Raw genomic sequence first — 24,952 nt, 5'->3', positions numbered from 1 at the left:
AAGTATCTAATGTGTTTTTAAGTGTACACAGGATCTATAAGTCATTGAGGAGTTTGAGATATTTGAAGAATATCGGCCCCTAAAAATATATGTCTTCAGTTGAAGAAATTGGTCTGAAGCTGAAGAAATGAATCGCGAAGAATTTGCGATGAAATTGATATTCCTCATGAAGATATTGATATTGAGAAGATCGGTGGTTCCTGAAGAAAATCGTTCTGAAGAAATTGAAGCGTGAAGATTTACGTTTTCTGTTTTACTTTCTTTGCATTTGATGAATAGGAACACCGTACTGTTAAAGGGGGTCAAAGTAACACTATGGAATGGATTTCCTCATGATGCTCAACCCAAGCCAAATCCTACCAAAAGCCTCAAGTGAGGAATATGAGTGACATGAGGACTCTCACAGTTGAGAGTCCCGACCGTTTCGATAAGCCACGCCAAGTCACTGATCTTATCCACTCCAACGGTCATATTATTTAAGGGCATTAATGTCAAATCATGTCGGGATGCTCCCAGGCTATAAATAGCCGCCCCCCACAACCACTAGCTGGTTGGCTGCTCCGCTAGAAACTGACACTTGTCATAAGAGCAACCCAATTCCTCAGAGCTTCCGAGAGTAAATCATCAATGAGGAAATACACCACCCACCGAAACCACAAGCCAAATCTAGTGATTGAGAATCACTGAAGAAGTTGTTCCTGTGTGGGACTGAAGCCTTTTACCTTTGAGGACTGTGCATCCTCCAGACGGTTAGGCGTCATGGTCTAGAGCAATCCAGCAGTCAATTGTGGATCGCCGGGTGACCGAGTTTGTGAGGGTTTGGAAGTCTGCCCTGAAGACTTACCACGAGTGTTGGGCGAGGACTGTGTGTCCTTAGCTCAAGGAGAATACAGTAGGGACTGTGTGTCCCGGGACTGGGTGTCCTTTGGTTTAAATACCAAGCCGCTCCAAACAAGATGTACAACTGTCACAACAGTTGGAACTGGGTCATCAACACCAGTCTTCACCAAGAATCGGGTTCTAATTCCTCAACTCTTTACATTCTCTGTATTATGTGTTGATGACTTTCACTGTGACTGTTTGAAGAATTTGCTGAAGACTTTCTCTGAATTTCCTCAACCCCAAATTCTTCACTTGAGTAAATCATCATCTGTATTCTGCGTGCCTGCTTGCTGTGCAATCTGTTTTCATAATCTTCACTCTGTAATACTGCCATTGTGAACGATTGCACAACTGATCCTTAACTGTTTCCGCTGTAAGTTAGTCATCAGTGAGGAATTTCCTCAAAAGGAATTTCCTTAGTGATGAAATTCTAAAAATCTCCTATTCACCCCCCCTCTAGTCGATATAACGCACTTTCAATTGGTATCAGAGCAAGGTACTCCCTTGTTCTGTGTGATTTTGGTTTAACCACCTGGAGTTTTAGTTATGTCGACTGCAGGCATGTTTAAGGTGACTGCAGCATGTCCTACCTACGAGGGAAAGAACTTTCCCTTCTGGAAGAACAAAATGCAAATGCATCTACAAGCTATAGACAATGATCTCTGGTATATTGTGGAAAATGGTGTCCCCATCATTTCTGCTAGTGTCACTGCAGCTGATGTGAAGAAATTCAAGCAACTCGATTCTCAAGCGAAGAACATCATCTGAGGTCATCTGAGCCCTGGCCAGTTTGGAAGAGTAAGTGCCTTAGGCTCTGCAACACTGATCTGGGAGAGACTGTGCAAGGTAAATGAAGGAGTATCAACCCAACGCGACTCTCGTGTTGATATTCTTCGCAATCTCTTCAATCGCTTCAAGAGACATGACAATGAAAGCTGTCAAGACACCTTTGATCGCCTCACTGACATATCAAATGAACTGCAAGCACTGGGAGCTCGAGACATCACTGATCACGAAGTTGTGAAGAAACTGCTGAGATCTTTGGATTCTTCATTTGACACTTTAGTTCTGATGATTCAAGAAAGACCAGACTACAAGATGCTAGATCCTGCTGATATCCTCAAAAGGCTAAATACTCATGAATTCCAGCTAGAAGAAAAGAGAGATCTATATGGACAAAGCTATTCCAGACCACGTGCACTGAAGGCAAAAGCAATTTCCTCATCTGAAGAAGAAGACACAGATGACAACAGTTGTGACCCTGAAGAATTTGGTCAGGAACTTGCAATGCTTGTGAGGAAATTCCAGAGATTTACACGACGAGGCCAGTTCGGTAAATCATCAAGAAGAGACATGAGGAAATCAGAATCTGCATCTGAGGACTACAAGAGACGGACCTGTCACAAGTGCAAGAAATCAGGTCATTACATTGCTGATTGTCCTTGCTGGGGAAAGGAATCAAAGAAGAAGAAATACAAGGATGATAGTTCTGATGACTCAAAGAAGAAAAAGAAATCTTCAAAATCCTCATCTTCAAAGTCCTCCTCACACAAGAAGACTAGCTTCAGAAAGGCTCGGGCACTTATTGGCAAGGAAATGGATTCCGAGGCAGAATCAGAAGAATGTGATGATGAAGAAGGCTGTGGAGAAGATTCAGAATCCGGACAGGCTAGTCTTGCACTAGCAACCAATTTCGTCAGCAAGTCAATCTTCAATCATGAAGAAAATGAGTGCACCATCCATACTGATGACTATGCTGATGACTTCGCTCCAACCTATTGCTTCATGGCAAAAGGTTCAAAGGTATCACATAATGCCTCCTCATCTGATTCAAGTGACTGTGAACATGATGATTACAAAAAACCCAGTTACAGTAAACTTGCCATCATTGCCAATAAACAACAAACTGCTCTGGAAAAGCTTCAAAATCTGCTAGACAAAAGTGATGATCTGTTGAATGATGAAATTAATCTTAATCAAATCCTCGCTGATGACATGAAAAATCTTCAGTCTAGATTTGATATTCTTCAGGATCGTTATGATACACTCCTCACTGATCATGAGAAGCTTTCCTACGAATTTCTTCAAAGGAAGCTTGATCTTGAGAAGCTGAGGATGTCTTATGATGATCTTCGTACTGAAAATGATTCATTACTAGCTCAACAGATCAGCGCTAGTCAAGTTGACTTTATTCCTCCATGTCTTAAATGCATTGATCGTGAAACTGCTAATTCTTCACGAGAATCTTCAAATGCTACCACTGCTACAAATTCTTCAACTGCACCTGTTGTGTCTATTTCCTCACTTGAGGAAAATACAAATGTCACTGATGAAAATGCAGGGTTGAAGGAATTGTACTTGACAGGCATGTACAAAAGCCTTAAAGGACACCAAATCCTTTGTGATGTGCTCAAAAAGCAGATCTTGAACAGGAACCCGAGGAAAGAAGGAATTGCCTTTGAGAGGAAACTGAATGCTGATGGATCTTATTGGAAACCTGAGCAGTATCCCAAAACCTCATGGGTTGCTGCTACTGGGCCTCCTTTTGATCCATCTAATCTAACTGGCTTCTCATGTGAATTATCCTATTCCTCTGATGAGTCATTTGATTCCAACTATAAACTGTTCAAAAATCAATCTGGTGAAGTATTTGCTCGATATGTTGGAACTAACTGCAGGAATGGCCCTCCTCTGAGGAAAATCTGGGTTCCCAAAAGTTGTCTTGAAAATCTTCAAGTGAATGTCCTCATGACATCACCTCTGAAGAATCTGAACCCCAGATCAAATTCCTCAGGAGGACCAAAGTCTTCAAGAGGATCAAAATCCTCAACTGGTCAAAACTATGCTCATACCCGTGCTTATGCGTCTAACATGCAGGGAAACTACAAGGAATATGATTATGAGCGCTATTCTTCAAATCATTATGTTCATAAATCCTCAAACCAGTTCTCTGCATACTCATATGAGTACTTTAACCCCCCTAGTGTTAAGAGAAGTGCATTAGCTTCAATGCCACCTTTCTCATATGGTGCAAGCAGGATGATGAACGCTTTGCCACCCCTTCATATGTGGGTGGTGAAGAAATCAAACTAATCACTTCTGCAGGTCAGGTCTCCAGATGAAAATCATCATCTGAAGAATTTGCTGGAGACCTGAGGAAATGCTTGATAGGACGCAAGCTAATGATTGATGAAATAGAAATATTTCACACGTCCTTACATTTCTGTTATGATGAAATTAGTATCATATTCTTCAAACTTGAAGCATATGAGATGGTAAGCTGTACTAATTCATCTGCAGGATGACAAACCCAAAAATACTGAGTGGGTTCTCGATAGTGGCTGCACACATCACATGACTGGTGATAAAAGCCTACTGATGAATATGCCACTAACTCCATCACCTCTAAAGCAAATCACATATGCTGATAAAGGTAAAAGCAAGGTATTGGGACTTGGCAAAGTAGCTATTTCCAAGGATAGGCATATGGACAAAGTGATGCTTGTTGAATCCCTTGGTTTTAACCTCATGTCAGTCTCGATGCTTTGTGATCTTGATATGATTGTTATCTTTGGAAGATATAGATGTGTAGTCATCATGGAATCTGACAGATCCAAAGTCTTCGAAGGTGTAAGAAGAGGGGATTTGTACATTGTTGACTTCTCTACAGGTCCTCAACCGGCCACTTGCTTACTAGCAAAAACCTCAGAAGGATGGTTGTGGCACCGAAGACTAGGTCATGCAGGCATGAGGAATTTGCACACACTTGCGAAGAAGAAGCATGTCATTGGCATCGAATCTGTCAAATTCCTCAAGGATCATCTCTGCGGTGCTTGTGAATCTGGGAAAATGACCACATCCAAGCATCCCTCCAAAACTATCATGACCACTACCCGTCCATTTGAATTGCTTCATATGGATTTGTTTGGACCTACTCACTATGCAACACTAACCAATGCAGCATCTCAATATGGCTTTGTCATAGTTGATGATTATTCCAGATACACCTGGGTGCATATCATAGTGTATAAAACCGAAGTGCAGGAAATCTTCAAACGATTTTCTTAAAGGGCCTGGACGAACTTCGGCATCAAGATCAAACATATTAGGAGTGATAATGAAACCGAGTTCAAAAACACTGGTCTTGATGATTATCTTGATGAACTTGGTATTACTCACGAATTGTCTGCTCCTTATACTCCTCAGCAGAATGGTGTCGTCGAAAGAAAGAACAGGACTCTGGTTGAAATGGCAAGAACTATGCTTGAAGAATATCAGACTCCTCGTCGCTTCTGGCCTGAAGCAATCAACACTGCATGTCATATCATCAACAGGGTATATCTTCACAAATTCCTCAAGAAAACCTCATATGAACTCCTCACTGACAAGAAACCCAATGTAAGTTATTTCAAAGTCTTCGGTGCAAAATGCTGGATTAGAGATCCTCATCATAGCTCAAAATTTGCACCTAAGGCACATGAAGGTTTTATGCTCGGTTACGGAAAGGACTCGCACACCTATAGAGTCTTCAACAACTATCACAACAAAGTTGTTGAGACTGTAGATGTGCGGTTCGATGAAACTAATGGCTCGCAAAGAGAGCAATTGCCTTCTGATCCAGATAAGCTGTCTCCTGAGGAAGCAATAAAGCTTAAACCTACTGAAGACATTGTTCCCACTGAGGAAATTGGTGAAGAAACAATCCCCATCGCTGATGAAAGACAAGAAGATGTTCCTGAGGAAATTGCAATAACACCACTCCCTCAGTCCAGACAAAATCCTCAACCAGCTCATCCGAGGATTGCAAATGAAGTAGAACTTGACAAAATCCTCAACGACATCAACGCGCCAGGTCCTCTCACTCGCTCAAAAGCTTCACACTTAGTTAACTTTTGTGGGCATTTCTCTTTTGTATCTATCACAGAACCCTCAAAAGTAGCTGAGGCTTTTCTGGAACCGGAGTGGATGCAAGCCATGCAAGACGAACTTCTTCAATTCAAGCTGAATGACGTATGGGAGCTCGTCAAACGACCCGATCCTCGCAAGCATAACATCATCAGCACCAAGTGGATTTTCTGAAACAAGCAAGATGAGGACGGTCAAGTGGTGAGGAACAAGGCACGACTTGTAGCCCAAGGCTACATCCAGGTTGAAGGAATAGATTTTGATGAAACTTTTGCACCTGTTGCTAGACTTGAAGCTATTCGAATTCTACTTGCTTATGCTAATCATCATAACATCATCTTATATCAAATGGATGTGAAAAGTGCATTCCTCAATGGTAAGCTTGAGGAAGAAGTATATGTTGCTCAGCCCCCAGGTTTTGAGGATCCAAAGAATCCAGACAAAGTCTTCAGACTCAAGAAGGCTCTGTATGGCCTCAAGCAAGCCCCTCGGGCATGGTATGATACATTGAAGGAATTCCTCATGAAGAAAGGCTTCAAACCTGGTTCACTCGATCCAACTCTTTTCACAAAATCTTATGATAATGAACTGTTTGTATGTCAAATTTATGTTGATGATATCATATTTGGTTGTACTGACAAAAGATACAGTGATGAATTTGCCTATATGATGAGTGAAGAATATCAGATGTCTATGATGGGGGAGCTGAAATTCTTCTTAGGTCTTCAAATTCGTCAACAAAACAATGGAATCTTCATATCACAGGAGAAATACCTCAAGGATGTTCTGAGGAAATTCGACATGCTTGAATGCAAAGGAGCCAAGACTCCAATGCCTACCAACGGTCACCTCGGCACTGATGAAAATGGTAAAGATTTCGATCAGCAGGTATACCGTTCTATGATTGGCTCTTTATTGTATCTATGTGCATCTAGGCCAGACATAATGCTTAGTGTTTGCATGTGTGCACGTTTTGAAGCAAAACCGAAGGAATCACACCATAAGGCTGTGAAACATATTCTTCGATACTTAGCTCACACACCAACACTAGGATTATGGTATCCCAAGGGCTCCAATCTTCATCTGGTAGGGTATTCTGATTCAGACTATGCTGGTGACCGTGTGGATCGCAAGTCAACATCTGGCACATGCCATTTCCTCGGAAGATCACTTGTTTGCTGGTCCTCAAAGAAGCAGAACTGCGTATCACTCTCCACTGCCGAAGCTGAGTACATTGCTGCTGGTTCTTGCTGTGCTCAATTACTTTGGATGAAGCAAACCCTCAAGGACTACGGCATCAACATGAAGAATGTGCCTCTCTACTGTGACAATGAGAGTGCTATCAAGATTGCCTACAACCCAGTACAGCACTCGAAGACCAAGCACATCCAGATTCGTCATCATTTTCTTCGGGACCATGTCCTCAAGGGCAATATCCTCATCGACCATGTGAAGACTGATGATCAACTGGCTGATATCTTCACTAAGCCCTTGGATGAGAAAAGGTTTTACAAGTTGCGGTGTGAGCTAAATATCTTAGAATCTTCAAATGTTTTGTAAAAACATGCACACATCCTAACACTTATGCAAAGTTGATGACTTAGATGTGCAACACATGAGGAAACGATTTTCTTCAACCGATGAAGAAAGTCACTCTGAATGTGAAGAAATTAACAAAGAAATTGATTCTCAGGGCCCTACGACAATTGTACGCGGCGTCTGTAATCAACTTTCTTATATGGTGGGCAACGCCACCGCCCAATGTGAAATTCCTCAAGTTGATTTTCTTCAAATGATCAAATTCCTCACAATGCATTTTTCTTCAAAACAGTTGTTCTTCATTGTGATGATCTATTGCAAAATCTTCAAAAACACTTGATGACTTTCATTTGCCTAGGTAGACTGAGATTTCTAGTCCTCAACAGCATTCACTTATTGCTATTTCTTCAAGTTGATGTTTTTGCTAAGTGAATGTGATCGGACCCTATTTTCCCTCTATGCTATACTTATCCAGTCTATTCAATTCTTCATATGCGTTCTACTTGAAACTTTGTTCAAAATCCTCACTGCATCCTTGTCAGCTGATGATTTTGTAATGAAAATCCTCAAATCTTCGAAAAATTATTTTCTTCAAAGGAACAGTAACTGAACCCCCACTTCCCACGATTGGATAGCCACGATCTCCACTATCTCCACCGCATCGTACGGGAGCCACACGTGTCCTGCGGAGACGTAGAGGCAAGGGCTATTCGGTCCGAAACTTTCGCGCCAAACAGTAACTTTCGGGCTATAAATATGTCCTTAACCCCCTCGGTATCATCTTCTTCGCCTCATCGCTCTCCTGCCACAGCACACCGAACCCTAGCGCCACCGCTGGAAGTCTTGACGCCGGCAAGGAAGAGCTTCACTGCCTCAACCTTCTCGCCGCCAGGAACACGCCGGAGACGGAACATCTACGTCCGCCGCCGCTGTAGACGTCCTCTGCTGCCAAGTTAGGGTGCATTGGACACTTGACCGAAGAACCTCTCCAACACCACTTTTTTCTGTTCTTCGTTCGCACCTTCCAGGGTAATTATATCCCATTTTTACAACAGATTAGATCTAAAATTTTACCTCTCCCTTGTGAAATCTGTTTTTCTTCAAGATACGATGCGCACATGATTCCTCATACACTATCCATCACCACAATCATTGATGAACTAGCTAAGCATCTAAGATTTTCACGAGATTCCTCAATTGTGCGAATTTTCGGATCTGTACAACTCTGGAACCCAAGAACAGAATGCTTAAGCAAATTCCTCAACCACTGGTTATATTCCTCAAACTGTCAAACTTTTCATTTTCTTCAAATCTGAGAACGCATATGACCTCTCCAAATTCCTCACAACTATACTCTGTTCACAGGTACACACATGTCAGCTGATGAATCTCTCGGTTCTCATCACATTAACTCATTTGCAGCGTTTCTGGAAGAAACTCTTCAAGGCTCATCAGAATCCTCAAGAGTTCAAAATCCTCAGAAAGTTCCTCGTCTGAAGAAAATGGAGGAAGAAAGGAAACAGAAGGGAGGAAAGAAACTAGAGCAGAACACAGCTGTGGACATTCCTGATGACATATACATGGACTACTGCACGCCTCATGATGAACCTGAGACTATGCCTAAAAGAAAGATTAGGCTGCAGAAAATTGAACGCAGATGGGCAAAGGAGTGGAAGGAGTACAGGTTTGTGACTCCAAAGTATGCGAAGAAATTCGCCTTGAAGCCTCCTGGCAGAAGGGCCCCGCTTGAGGATCATCAAGTTGCTCATCCCTCAAGTCTTATGACACTTGATGACTACCCAGAGGAAAAAGAAAGGCATCTGGCCAAGCTCAAGAAGAAAGCAGAAACAGCAGTGAAGAAATTTCATGAATCTTCAGCTGCTGCCTCCGGTGCTGCTCATTCCTCAGCAGCAGAAACCTCAGGCTCCGAGATTCCTCAACCAAAGTCTGTGCCAGCAAAGGAAAAAGCTTCAAAACCCCAAGAAAAGTTTGCACAGGCTTCAGTCACCAAACCCTCAGCTCCAAAACCCTCGGTTCCAAAACCGTCCACACCAAAACCATCAGCGCCAAAACCCTCAGCACCAATCTCATCTACACCAAAGTCCTCAGCTCCACCTCCAAAGCCAGTACAGAAGAAAGTCCTGAAGACTACGACTGCCAGCTCTAGCTCCTCACTCCCAGTTGCAACTAGCTCGGAGAAAAAGTCTTCAACACCCCATGTGAAGACTTTGGCTACTACTGAACCTGCACCTCTGCCCAGCCCAAGCAAAATCATCACAGTCCCGTCTGCATCAGAGGGAAGTGAAGAATATGATGATGAAACTCTGGAAGCCATCATCAGGAACAAGCAAGAAAGGGTAGCACAAGCATCAGGCAGTGCTATTCCTCTGGCAATGGACCCCAAGGTCCTCCTCGATTTCATCAATGTGTGGTACGAAGACCCAAACACACCTATTGATGATTTGAAACTTCCTCCTGGTGTCAGCCACATGGTGGCTACTTTCATAAACGAAGCCAAGTGGAAGGAACAGAAGGCCAAGCAGGCAAAGATTGCAAAGGCCAGAAAGGAGAAATTCCTCAGGCAAAATGTTCTCAAACTGACGCCTGAAGCATTGGTGTCCACCCAGGCAGAACTGCAAGTTTTGACTGACAAGTGTGAGAAACTGTCAGATCGCACAAGCATCAAAAGCAATTTGATCAAGCTAGCCACTAGTGCTGTTGATGACTACAACAGACGTCACCCCCCACCAGCACCAACTCCTCAGCCCCTGGTTGAACAGCCAAAAGATGCATCTCCTGTTGAGGACGAAATTCCTCAAGCTGAGGAACAATACCAAGAGCGCCATGCTGATGAGCCGGCCATTGAAGAAATCATCACTGAGACTGCTCCTGATGAAACTGCTACCGATCCAGCTGCTTCACCAAAGCAGGCTGATGACTATGTTCCAGCTGGTTCCTCACTGCCAGCTGAAGAATCTGTTAAGAATACACCTTCCCCAAAAACATCAAAGGTGAAGAAGTTAATCCCATCTGCATCAGACGCGAAAAAGACAAGGGCTGCTGAGAAGGAAGCGAAGAAGAGAAAAGCTTCCTCAGCAGAAGAAACGATTGAGGCAAAACGCCTCAAGGAAATTGAAGAATCTGCCCCACTGGACCCGGTGCCTCTTAATGTTGCACCCTCATTTGAAATGGTCGTCGTTGGTGACCACACTACGAGGGCAGATGAGGAAATGAAGGATGCTGCCTCTGAGGAGCATACTGATGAGGAAATACAGATTGATGACAGTCCTCAACCTCATATTCCTCAGAAAGAGACTACTGAAGCCTCAGCTGCAGCAGCTGATGAATCTGCTTCTGCCACAAAGTCAGCTGATGAAAATCAAGCTGAAGAAAATGTCCAGTCTGAGCAGGCTCCTCCCACTGAACAAGCTGATCAAACTCCTCAAGCTGAGAAGGATGAAGAAATTCCTCAGCCTGATGCTCAGCTAGAACAAGAAATTCCTCATCCTGAGGAAACTGCTGAAGAAAATGTTCCCGCCCCTGACAATGAATTCATTGTCCTCAACCCAGAATCTGCCATGGTTGTTTCCCCTCCCATTCCTCAGCACAATCTAAATCCAGTTCAGCGCCTGCCATTCTCGAAGAGGCCCAAGTTTCAGAAAGAGAATTTCTTTGAGGAACGTATGTATTTCATCGGAGAGAATCCTTATGACAAGCCTCAAATGAGGCATCTGAAGTTTTGGACAAGGACGCAGATGAACTACTATGCTTCTGTGCTCTGTGGCCGCAGCAAGATATTCCAGCACAGGCACATTCCTCATGCTGACCTTGAAGAAATTCCCTGCATGGAACCAGTCCTCAGTGTACTACATGATGCAAGTTTGCTCTCTATGTGCTCCGACATATCAGATTGGAATAGTGAGCTAATTCTTCAGTTCTATTCAACTCTGCACATCTCGGGCAATGCTGATGACATCAACACTTGGGTGTTCGACTAGATGACTCAAAATACTCACTACAAGGCTCCAGCGTCTGAACTCCTCAGAGAACTGCCCGTCCCAATTCCTTCAGAAGGGGCAGTGAAGGTTTATGGTGAGCGTGAGCTGCCAAATGGAATGATGGAAGTCCTCATGAAGCCTTTGGCTGCAGGAAAACCCTCAAGAACCACATTCCTCGTCCATGAGCTAAAGTACACACCACGGTCTGTCTACCGCATTCTCTGCAGTGTGCTAGCGCCAATCAAAGGCCATGATGATGACGAAGATGTCGTCGGCCTCATGAAGAACATCCTCTTCAACATCATTCACGGTATCCCCATGAATATCCATGATTTCTTCTTGAGGACTTTGGCTGACAATGCAATGTGCCCCTATGATCACAAAATCTATGCACCATGGATCATGAGATTCCTCAGGACAAGGACAGGCATCAACTTTCACGCAGATTTCCAGAACCATGTTGGTTATATGCCTCCTATCCGGGTCAACAAGAAGACTTTCGAGCCCATTGAGGGAAAAGGAAAGTCTGTGATTGATGAAGGAAGCAGGCCCCTTGATGGCCAGTTCAAAGAACCAGATGCATATTCCTCATGGGATGACACTGAGTCACGTCCGCCAAGCCCTGTTCCTCCTCGTGTGCTAACCACCAGAGAACTTCTTCTCAGTCTTCATCAGAAGGTGGATCACAATCACAAATGGGTCAAACGCCAGTTTGGTGCCATTGTGAAAACCCTCACTAAGACACAGAACAGTGTGAAGCTTAATCATCACTATCCGCATGAGGTTTTTGATCGCACCTGGGCTACCCTTGCACATCTGAAGACCCAGACTGAGCTTGAAGAATTGAACTTTGAGCAAGACTTTGACTGGTCGTGGCCTCCCAAGAAGAAGTTCAGGCCCATTCCTGTGCCAGATCTTGAAGACAGTTCCTTCTCGTCCTTTCGCACCGCCGAATCTGATGAGGAACAACTTGACACCGCGACAGGCCCAAGGAAGAAGACTACACCAAAGAAGCGCCAAGGATCTTCATCAACTGCCCAGCAATGAAGTCTTCACGAGCGTTAGTCCTCAGTTTGTCCCTTTTTGTCCCTTGATGACAAAGGGGGAGAAACTTGAGAGTTAGTCTTCAAATGGGATTTATTTTTGGGGCTTATGAACTATATTTAAGTTACAAACTCTTGGCTCTTCTGAAGTTTTTATGTAATGAGTTGTAACTTAAGCCCGATGGTACTCTGACGCTGTTTTCTAATCTTCAGGGGGAGTCTCTGTGAATCTTGTTTTCTAATTCCTCAAATGAGTATTTACACTTCATATTTTTGATCCCTGTTGAAGACTTAACCTAATTGTCATCAACCACCAAAAAGGGGGAGATTGCAAGTGCATCTACTGCCCCTTAGTGATTTTGGTGGTTTGAAGACTTATAGGTTAAGTATCTAATGTGTTTTTAAGTGTACACAGGATCTATAAGTCATTGAGGAGTTTGAGATATTTGAAGAATATCGACCCCTAAAAATATATGTCTTTAGTTGAATAAATTGGTCTGAAGCTGAAGAAATGAATCGCGAAGAATTTGCGATGAAATTGATATTCCCCATGAAGATATTGATATTGAGAAGATCGGTGGTTCCTGAAGAAAATCGTTCTGAAGAAATTGAAGCGTGAAGATTTACGTTTTCTGTTTTACTTTCTTTGCATTTGATGAATAGGAACACCGTACTGTTAAAGGGGGTCAAAGTAACACTATGGAATGGATTTCCTCATGATGCTCAACCCAAGCCAAATCCTACCAAAAGCCTCAAGTGAGGAATATGAGTGACATGAGGACTCTCACAGTTGAGAGTCCCGACCGTTTCGATAAGCCACGCCAAGTCACTGATCTTATCCACTCCAACGGTCATATTATTTAAGGGCATTAATGTCAAATCATGTCGGGATGCTCCCAGGCTATAAATAGCCGCCCCCCACAACCACTAGCTGGTTGGCTGCTCCGCTAGAAACTAACACTTGTCATAAGAGCAACCCAATTCCTCAGAGCTTTCGAGAGTAAATCATCAGTGAGGAAATACACCACCCACCGAAACCACAAGCCAAATCTAGTGATTGAGCATCACTGAAGAAGTTGTTCCTGTGTGGGACTGAAGCCTTTTACCTTTGAGGACTGTGCATCCTCCAGACGGTTAGGCGTCATGGTCTAGAGCAATCCAGTAGTCAATTGTGGATCGCCGGGTGACCGAGTTTGTGAGGGTTTGGAAGTCTGCCCTGAAGACTTACCACGAGTGTTGGGCGAGGACTGTGTGTCCTTAGCTCAAGGAGAATATGGTAGGGACTGTGTGTCCCGGGACTGGGTGTCCTTTGGTTTAAATACCAAGCCGCTCCAAACCAGATGTACAACTGTCACAGCAGTTGGAACTGGGTCATCAACAACAGTCTTCACCAAGAATCGGGTTCTAATTCCTCAACTCTTTACATTCTCTGTATTATGTGTTGATGACTTTCACTGTGACTGTTTGAAGAATTTGCTGAAGACTTTCTCTGAATTTCCTCAACCCCAAATTCTTCACTTGATTAAATCATCATCTGTATTCTGCGTGCCTGCTTGCTGTGCAATCTGTTTTCATAATCTTCACTCTATAATATTGCCATTGTGAACGATTGCACAACTGATCCTTAACTGTTTCCGCTGTAAGTTAGTCATCAGTGAGGAATTTCCTCAAAAGGAATTTCCTCAGTGATGAAATTCTAAAAATCTCTTATTCACCCCCCCTCTAGTCGATATAACACACTTTCAATTCAGTTTCCTCTCGAAGGCAATGCCCGCTTTCCTCAGGTTCATGTTCAAAATCTGCTTTTTGGGCACATCGTAAAGGGTTTGATGCCCTTTGAGACTTTTGTATATGCGTGTCACATACATTTCCTTCAATCCTGCATTTTTGTTGGTACAATTTGTGATTTCCTCATGTGAAGAATGGAATACCACAAGACCAGTTGAAGAATTTTTAGCGATAGAAGCATTTGAGGTTTCAGATGAAGAATTAACAGTTTCACGTTCGATGCATTTCAGACATGGTGGAATCAAATCTTCCTGAGCGGTACTGATCTGTTGAGCAAGCAATGAATCATTTTCCATTCGAAGATTAGCATGGGACATTTTTAGCATCTCAAGATCTAGCTTCCTTTGAAGAAATTCATAGGAAAGCTTCTCATGATCAGCCAAGAGTGTACCATAACGTTCTTGAAGACTATCAAATCTAGAGTGAAGTCTTTGAACATCTTTAGTGAGGATTCGAGTACGATTCATTTCACCAATCAACAGATCATCGCTTTTGTCTAGGAGTTTATGAAGCTTTTCAATAGCACTTTGTTGCTTAGTGGCAATGTTGGCAAGTTTATAGTAACTGGGCTTTTGATAATCATCAGGTTCACAATCACTAGAATCAGAAGAGGATGTGTGTCTTGGTACCTTTGAACCTTTTGCCGTGAAGCAATATGTGGGAGCGAAGTCATCATCATAGTCACGAGTGTTGTTGACGTTGTCATTTTCTTCAAGGTTGAAGGTGGACTTGTTGACGAATGTGGTAACAAGTGCTAGACTTGCCACACCAGACTCTAACTCCACTTCAGAACCTTCATCTTCATCACATTCCTCGGATTCTTCTTCATAATCCATTCCCTTGCCAATGAGTTCCTGAGCCTTTCTAAAACTGGTCTTCTTGTGCGATGAGGACTTTGAAGATGACGACTTTAAAGATTTCTTCTTTTTCTACGAGTCATCAAAACTGTTATCCTTGTACTTCTTCTTCCTTGATTCCTTCACCCAACGAGGACAATCAGCAATGTAGTGACCATATTTCTTGCATTTATGGTAGGTTATTTTCTTGTAGTCCTCAGTTGAAGATTATGATTTCCTCATATCTCTTCTTGAAGACTTTCTGAACTGGCCATGCCTTGAAAACTTCTGGAATTTCCTCACGAGCATAGCAAGTTCCTGACCAAGTTCTTGAGGATCACCAAGACTGCAGTCAGATTCTTCTTCTTCAGACCAGGAAACAGACTTTGCCTTCAACGCATGAGGTCTTGAAAAGCTTGGTCCATAAAGGTCTCTCTTCTCTTCTTGTTGGAATTCATGAGTATTGAGTCTCGCAAGAATATCAGTAGGATCAAGCATCCTGTAGTCTCTTCGTTCTTGGATTATCAGTACCTGAAAGTGTGTTATATCGACTAGAGAGGGGGTGAATAGGAGATTTTTAGAATTTCATCACTGAGGAAATTCCTTTTGAGGAAATTCCTCACTGATGACTAACTTGCAGCGGAAACAGCAAAGGATCAGGGGTGCAAAGTATCACTACAACAGTTTTCAAGATGAGGAATATGAAAACAGTTTGCACAGTACGCAGTCACAGAGAAAGCAAGTGAGGATTAACTCGCATGAAGAATTTGAGGTTGAGGAATTTCAGAGAAAGTCTTCAGCAAATTCTTCAAACAGTGACAATGAAAATCTTCAACATATAATATTGAGGAATTGAAAGAGTTGAAGAAATAGAACCCGTATCACAGTGAAGACTGTGGTTGATGACCCAGTTCCAACTGCTGTGACAGTTATACATCTGGTTTGGAGCGGCTTGGTATTGAAACCAAAGGACACACAGTCCCTACCGTATTCTCCTTGAGCTAAGGACACACAGTCCTCGCCCAACACTCGTGGTAAGTCTTCAGGGAAGACTTCCAAACCCTCACAAACTTGGTCACCCGGCGATCCACAATTGATTGCTGGAATGCTCTAGACCATGATGCCTAACCTTTTGGAGGATGCACAGTCCTCAAAGGTAAGAGGCTTCAGTCCCACGCATGAACAAATTCTTCAGTGATGCTCAATCACTTGGTTTTCGGTTTGTGGTTTGGTGTTTGAGGTATTTCTTCACTGATGATTTGCTCTCGAATACTCTGAGGAATTTGGGTTGCTCTAAATGACAAGTGTCAATTTCTCACGGAGCAGCCATCCAGCTAATGGTTGTGGGGGCGGCTATTTATAGCCTGGGAGCATCCTGACATGATTTGACACTAATGCCCTTAAATAATATGACCGTTGGTGTGGATAAGATCGGTGATGTGCCGTGAATTGCGGCAACGGTCAGGACGCTCAACTGTGAGAGTCCTCATGTCTCTCATATTCCTCACTTGAGGCTTTTGGTAGGATTAGGCTTGGGTTGAGCATCATGAGGAAATTCATTCCGAAGTGTTACCTCGACCCGCTTTAACAGTGAAGAAAATAAAACACAAATAATAAATCTTCATGTTTCAAATTCTCCGGATTGATTTTCTTCAGGACACACCGAATTCCTCATCTTCAATTTCTTCATTGAGGAATACCAATTTCATCGCAATTTCTTTGCGATCCAAATTTTCAGCATCAGGCCAATTTCCTCAGCCGAAGATATACATTTTTAGGGGTCGATATTCATCGTATAATTCAAACTCCTCAGCGACTTATAGATCATGTGTACACTCATGAACACATTAGATACTTAACCTGTAAGTCTTCAAACCACCAAAATCACTAAGGGCACTAGATGCACTTACAATCTCCCCATTTTTGGTAGTTGATGACAATTAGGTTAAGTTTCCAACGGGGATAAAAATATGAAGTGTAAATACTCAATTGAGGAATTTCAAATCTTGATACTCAAAGACTACCCTTGAAGATGTGCATATTTTGAGGAATTAGCTTTTCACAGCAAGTGCACGTTGATGATTTATATCATGGAGATCTCCCCTGTATCTTGCAAATCATGCATACATTTCACATATAATACGAGGAATTTGAGAATGCATGATGAAAAATGGTATCTGACGAATTTCAGCATGTGTGCATTAAAATTTTGAGGAATGAGCATGTGAAGAAAAACGTTCAAAAGTGTGAGAGTACCATCGGGCTTAAGTTACAACTCATTACATAAACACTTCAGAAGAGCCAAGAGTTTGTAACTTAATAAAGTTCATAAGCCCCAAAATATATCCCTCGTGAAGACTAACTCCCAGATTTCTCCCCCTTTGTCATCAAGGAAAGAAAAGGGACAAAACTGAGGACTAACGCCCCGTGAAGACTTTCACTTCTTGGCTGATGAAGAAGATGCGTGAGGATTCTTGGGGATGGGCTTCCTCCTTGGGCTAGTGGCAGTGTCTTCTAGTTTTTCTTCAGATTCTGCAGTGCGGAATGAAGAAAAAGAACTGTCCTCAAGGTCTGTAACTGGAATTGGCTTGAATTTCTTCTTGGGTGGCCACGACCAGTCGAACTCCAGAGTAAATTCCAATTCATCAAGTTCTTCTTGGGTCTTCAGATGAGCGAGTGTGGCCCAGGTCTGATCAAAAACCTCATGAAGATAGTAGTGATTTTTCTTCACTGCATTCTGAGTTTCATTGAGGGTTTTTACAATGGCGCTGAATTGACGTTTGACCCATTTGTGATTGCGTTCGACCTTTTGATGTAGACTAAGGAGTAGTTCTCTATTAGTCATCACCCTTGGGGCAACTGGGCTAGGCGGCTCCTGAGTTTTAGTATCATCCCATGAAGAATATGCATCTGGTTCACGAAACTGGCCATCAAGGGGCCGACTTCCTTCATCGATAACAGATTTTCCTTTTCCTTCAACAGGCTCAAAAGTCTTCTTGTTGACTCTCATAGGAGGCATATATCCAATGTGAGTGTTGAAATCAGCATGGTAGTTGATGCCTGACCCGCGTCTCATGAATCTCATGATCCATGGAGCGTAAATCTTCGGGTCGAAGGGTGACATAGCATTGTCAGCGTGAGTCCTCAGGAAGAAGTCGTGAAGGTTTATTGGGATGCCATGGATGATGTTGAAGAGGATATTCTTCATGATGCTAACAACATCTTCTTCATCATCATGGCCCTTGATTGGAGCGATGACACTGCATAGAATCCTGTAGACAGTCCTAGGTTCATACTTCAAGTCTTCAACCAGAAAAGTCGTTCTTGGAGGTTGATCCTTGGCCAAAGGCTTCATCAGGACTTCCATCAGTTCGTTTGGCAGTTCCCGTTCATCATACATATTCACAGCATGTTCTGAGGGAATTGAAACCGGAAGCACTTGCAGCAGCTCATTACCAGGGGCTTTGTAGTGTGTGTGCTGAGTCATCCAGTACAGCACCCAAGTGTTGATATCCGTTGGGTCTCCAGAGATGTGCAAAGTAGCATAAATCTGAAGAATGATATCACTGTTCCAGTCACAGATATCAGTGCAGAGAGGCAGCAGTCCAGCTTCATGAAGAACGTTGAGGACTGGGGCGAAGCAAGGAATTTCCTCTAACTCAACGTGAGGAATGTGCCTATGGTGAAATATTTCGTTTCTTCCACAGAGCACAGAGGCATAGTAGTTCAGCTGAGTCCTTGTCCAAAACTTCATGTGCCTGATGCGAAGCTTGTCATATGGGTTGTCGCCGATGAAATACATTCGTTCTTCATAGAAGGCTTCCTTCTGAAACTTTGGCCTCTTTGAAAAAGGCTGATTTTGCATTGGCTGAAGATTATGCTGCTTCTCTTGAGGAGATACTATCATTGCAGTCTTAGTGTTGACCACCACAATAGCAGTTTCTGTATTGGGTGCAGGAGCATTTTCTTCAGCATGTTCTTCAGTATTTTCTTCAGCATGTTCCTCAGGTTGAGGATTTTCATCAGCCTGTACCTCAGGTTGAGGATTTGCTTCAAGTTGAGGATGTTCTTCAGGGTATGGATTTTCTTCAGCCTGGACCTCAGGTTGTGGATTTGCTTCAGGTTGAGGGTTTTTCTCAGGTTGAGGATATTCCTCGGGCTGAGGATTTTCCTCGGGGTTTTCCTCAGCTTGAGGAATTTGCTGGAGGAGGAGTCAAAATCTTCAGCTGTTGCAGCTGATCCTTGAGCAGGTTTGTCGGGCATCTTGAAAGGAATGAAGGGCTGAGGAATATCATCAATTTGAATTTCCTCATGTGTGTTCTCTTCAGAATCACTATTTTTCATTTCCTCATCAATCGGATTCTCCTTATCTTCACTTTCGAAGGGAATCATAGTGTATGATGGGGCTATCTTCAGAGGCACAACATCCAGTGGAGCATTTTCATCAAGAGTTTTCAGGCGCTTGGCCTCTGATGATTCTGGGGTTGAAGAAACTTTTCTTTTCTTCGCTTCTTTTTCAGCGGCCTTGGTTTTGTTCACGTCTGATGCAGACGGAACCATTTTCTTCACCTTTGAGGTTTTAGGTGAAGGAATTTTCTCTTCAGGAGCTGGTGCAGTATCAGTCCTGGCAGTTTCCTCAGCTGAAGCATTTTCTTCAGCTGGAGCAGATTCATCAGCTCGCACAGATTCATTAGCTGGAATGTCCTTAGGTATTTCCTCAATTATTGATACATCAGCACGACTTTCTTGGGGCATTTCCTCAGCAGGAGTTTCTTCATCTTCATCTTCCTCAGTGAGCTGCACAGAGTAGCTGGGCTCAGGCTGCTTTGGTTTAGCTGGAGGAGCGGCTTTCTTGTTGTATTCATCAACAGCATTAGTAGCAAACTTGATGAAATTGGACTTGAGACTTTGACGGGAAGATAGCTTTGAGTACTTATCTGTCAAAGTTTTCAGTTCAGCCTGGGTGGACACAAGATCTTCAGGCGTTAGGCTAAGAAGATTTTGCCTGAGGAATTTTTATTTCTTCAGTTTTGCAGCCTTAGCTTGCTTGGCTTGCGTCTCCTTCCATTTGGCCTCATTGATGAATGTGGACACCATATGACTGATTCCTGGGGGAAGCTTCAAATCATCGATAGGTGTGTTTGGGTCATCACACCAGACATTGATGTAGTCCAGTAGAAACTTTGGATCCATTGCAAGAGGGATTGAGCTGCCTGAAGCTTGCGCAACACATTCCTGCTTGTTCCTGATGATGGCTTGAAGAGTTTCATCATCAAACACATCACTTCCTTTTGATGCAGAAGGGACATTGATGACTTTGCTTGGGCTTGGTTTGACACCCCTTCCAGCAGTCATTTTAGTCTTCACAGGTGTAGGTGAAGACTTTGTCTGTGAGCTTGTGGCAGAAGGTACCGAGGAACTGGAGTGAGCAGGCTGACGCTTGGCAATTTTCTTGAGTTCAGACATTGAATCCTATGTGGTTGCTGAGGGTTTTGGAGCTGGAGCAGCCTTCTGAGGCAATTGCTCTTTAGGCTTTGAAGCCTTTGGTTTCTGTGGTACAGTCTTCACTTGAGGAATAGTTGTACCAGAGGCTTCAGTGGCAGAGGAGGTGGCTCCAGTGGCAGCAGCAGATTCCTCATTCAATTTCCTCACTGCAGCATCTGCTTTCTTCTGAAGTTTAGACAAGTGTTTGTCTTTCTCCTCAGGATAATCATCAACAGTTTTGATGCTTGAAGGGTGTGCTACTTGATGATCACCGAGAGGAGGCCTTTTGCATGGCTTGAGGGCGAATTTCTTCGCATACTTGGGAGTGGCGAAGCGATACTTCTTCCACTCCTTAGTCCACCTGCGTTCTATTCTTTGAAGCATGATTTTCCTCTTTGCCATAGATTCTTGTTCATCTGGCGTACCATAGTCAAGGTATATATCCTCAGGGATATCAATTGTAGTGTACTGTTCCAGTTTCTTTCCACCCTTTTGCTTTCTGTCATCTTCCATTTTCTTCAGCTAAGGCTTTTGCTGAGGAATTTGAGCTCTTGAGGATTCTGATGACACTGGCAGATTTTCTTCGAGAAACGCTGCAAATGAGTTAAGTTGATGAGAACCTAGAGATTCATCAGCTGACATTTTTGTATGTGTGAACAAAGTATAGGTGCGAGGAATTTGGAGAGGTCATATGCGTTATCAGATTTGAAGAAATTAAAAAAAATAAAGTTGAGGAATTTGACAAGTGGGTTGAGGAATTTGTCTAAGCACTCTGATCTTGGGTTCCAGAGTTGTGCAGATTCGAAAATTTGCACAATTGAGGAATCACGTGAACAATTTTAGTGGCTTAGTGAAATTCATCAAGTGTTTGAGGAATAGAGTGTGTGAAGCTGATAGACACTGAGGAAAAACAGATTTGTCAAATCTAAGGTAAAATAGTAGATCGAAAGGGACAATAAAAATAGGATTTTATTTACCCTATATAGCAAGCACGAAGAACAGAGGCATCAATAGTAGATGCTCCTCGGTTCGAGTCCACTGTGCCCTAACTTGGCGGCAGAAGACGACTACGGCGGTGGTGGATGAAGATGTTCCGGTTCCGGCATGAGTTCGACGACGGAGAGGTCGAGGCAGTGAAGATGTTCCTCGTCGGCGACGAAACTTCTAGCGGTGGTGCAAGGTTTTTGGTTGAGGCGGAGAGTAGGTTGAGAGAGAACGAAGAGTTTTTATCGAAGGGGGTAAGGACTTATTTATAGCTCATGTGAAAACTGTCCGGCCGAAACTTTCGGACCAAACTGCCATTGCCCATTCGTCTCCGTGCGACACGTGTAGTTTGAGTTTAAAGAGGTGGAGATCATGCTTATTTGATCGTGGGAAGTGGGGATCAGTTACTGTGTAATGATTTAAAAATCATTTTTGAAGATTTGAGGATTTCGTTGCAAAGTCCTCCGCTGAGAAGGACACAATGAGGATTTTGAACAAAGTTTCAAGTAGAACGCATATGAAGAATTGAATAGACTCGGTGAGTATAGCATAGAGGGGAGTAGGATCCGATCACATTCACATAGATGAAATATCAAGTTGAAGAAATAGCTATAAGTGAATGTTGTTGAGGACTTTGAAATCACAGTCTATATATATATATATATATATATATATATATATATATATATATATATGTATATATATAGGCAAATGAAAATCATCAAGTATTATGAGGATTTTGAAGATTTGAAAAACTTGAGGTTTTTGTGAAAAACGTGAGATTAATGGATTTCAAGTTTGAGGAAAACCAACTTTGAGGAAAAACAACTTGAGGAATTTCAAAGTTGGGTGGTGGCCAGACCCACCGTATAAGAATGATGATTTCAGGCGCCGCGTACAATTGTCGTAGGGCCCTGAGAACCAAATTCTTCATTAATTTCCTCACACTAAGAGTGATATTCTTCATTGATTGAAGAAAATCGATTCTTCGTGTGTTGCACATCTAAGTCATCAATTTTGCATAAGTGTTAGGAAGTGTGCATGTTTTTACAAAACATTTGAAGATTCTAAGATATTTAGCTCACACCGCAACTTGCAAAATCTTTTCTCATCCAAGGGCTTAGTGAAAATATCTGCTAGTTGATCGTCAGTCTTCACATGGTCGATGAGGATATTGCCCTTGAGGACGTGGTCCCGAAGAAAATGATGACGAATCTCGAAGTGCTTAGTGTTCGAATGTTGTACTGGGTTGTATGCAATCTTGATTGCACTCTCATTGTCGCAGTAGAGAGGCACATTCTTCATGTTGATGTCGTAGTCCTTGTGGGTTTGCTTCATCCACAGCAATTGAGCACAACAGGATCCAGCAGCAATGTACTCAACTTCGGTAGTGGAGAGAGAAACGCAATCCTGCCTCTTTGAGGACCAGCAGACTAATGATCTTCTGAGGAAATGACAACTACCACAAGTTGACTTGCGATCCACACGGTCACCCGCATAGTCAGAATCAGAATATCCCACAAGATGAAGATTTGAGCCCCTGGGGTACCATAATCCTAGTGTTGGCGTGTGAGCTAAGTATCGAAGAATATGCTTCACAACCTTATGGTGTGATTCCTTTGGTTTTACTTGAAAACGTGCACACATGCAAACACTAAGCATTATATCTGGCCTAGATGCACACAAATACAGTAAAGAGCCAATCATGGAGCGATATACCTGCTGATCGAATTCTTTACCATTTTCGTCAGTGCACACGTGGCTGTTGGTAGGCATGGGAGTCTTGGCGCCTTTGCATTCATGCATCACGAATTTCCTCAGAACATCAAGGTATTTCTCCTGTGATATGAAGACCCCATTGCGTTGTTGACAAATTTGAAGACCTAAGAAGAATTTCAGCTCCCCAATCATAGACATCTGATATTCTTCACTCATAATGTACGTAAATTCATCACTGTAACGTTTGTCAGTACAGCCAAATATGATGTCATCGACATATATTTGACATACAAATAGTTCATTGTCATAGGATTTTGTGAAAAGAGTTAGATCAAGTGAACCAGGTTTAAAGCCTTTCTTCATGAGGAATTCCTTCGATGTATAATACCACGCCCGAGGGGCTTGCTTGAGGCCATAGAGTGCCTTTTTGAGTCTGAAGACTTTGTCTGGATTCTTCGGATCCTCAAAACCTCGGGGTTGAGCAACATATACTTCTTCCTCAAACTTACCATTGAGGAATGCACTTTTCACATCCATTTCATATAAGATAATGTTATGATGATTATCATAAGCAAGTAGTATTCAAATAGCTTCAAGTCTAGCAACAGGTGCAAAAGTTTCATCGAAATCAATTCCTTCAACCTCTGTGTAGCCTTGGGCTACAAGTCATGCCTTATTCCTCACCACTTGACCATCCTCGTCTTGCTTGTTTTGAAAAATGCACTTGGTGTCGATGATATTGTGCTTGTGAGGATCTGGTCGTTTGACGAGCTCCCACACGTCATTTCGCTTGAATTGAAGAAGTTCGTCTTGCATGGCTTGAATCCACTCAGGTTCCATGAAAGCCTCACCAACTTTTGAAGGTTCTGTGATAGACACAAAGGAAGAATGCCCACAAAAGTTAACTAAGTGTGAAGCTTTTGAGCGAGTGAGAGGACCTGGTACGTTGATGTCATTGATGATTTTGTCAAGTTCTACTTCATTTGCAATCCTCGGATGAGCTCGTTGAGGATTTCGTCAGGGCTGAGGAATTTTTTGTGGAGCAATTTCCTCAGGAGCATCTTCTTGTTTTTCATCAGTGTTGGGAGTGATTTCTTCAACAATTTCATCAGTAGGAACAATGTCTTCGGTAGCTTAGAGCTTTATTACTTCCTCAGGAGACAACTTATCTGGATCACGAGGCAATTTCCCTCGTTGCGAGCCATTAGTTTCATCAAACCGCACATCTACAGTTTCAACAACCTTGTTGTGATAGGTGTTAAAGACTTTGTAGGTGTGCGAGTCCTTTCCGTAACCAAGCATAAAACCCTCATGTGCCTTAGGTGCAAACTTTGAGCTATGGTGACGATCTCTAATCCAGCATTTTTCACCGAAGACTTCGAAATAACTTACATTGGGTTTCTTGTCAGTGAGGAGTTCATATGAGGTTTTCTTGAGGAATTTGTGGAGATATACCCTGTTGATGATATGGCAAGCAGTGTTGATTGCTTCTGGCCAGAAATGACGAGGAGTCTCATATTCTTCAAGCATGGTATGTGCCATCTCAACCAGAGTCATGTTCTTTCTTTCGACAAAGCCATTCTGCTGAGGAGTATAAGGAGCCGACAATTCGTGAGTAATACCAAGTTCATCAAGATAATCATCAAGACAAGTGTTTTTGAATTTTGTTCCATTATCACTCCTGATGTGTTTGATCTTGAGGCCGAAGATCGTTGAGGCCTGATGACCCACAAGTGTAGGGGATCTATCGTAGTCCTTTCGATAAGTAAGAGTG

The sequence above is a fragment of the Hordeum vulgare genome, chromosome 7H, assembly GCF_904849725.1.
Source record: "Hordeum vulgare subsp. vulgare chromosome 7H, MorexV3_pseudomolecules_assembly, whole genome shotgun sequence".
In the NCBI taxonomy this organism is placed as follows: Eukaryota; Viridiplantae; Streptophyta; class Magnoliopsida; order Poales; family Poaceae; genus Hordeum; species Hordeum vulgare.
Note: the sequence above shows the minus strand (reverse complement) of the source record.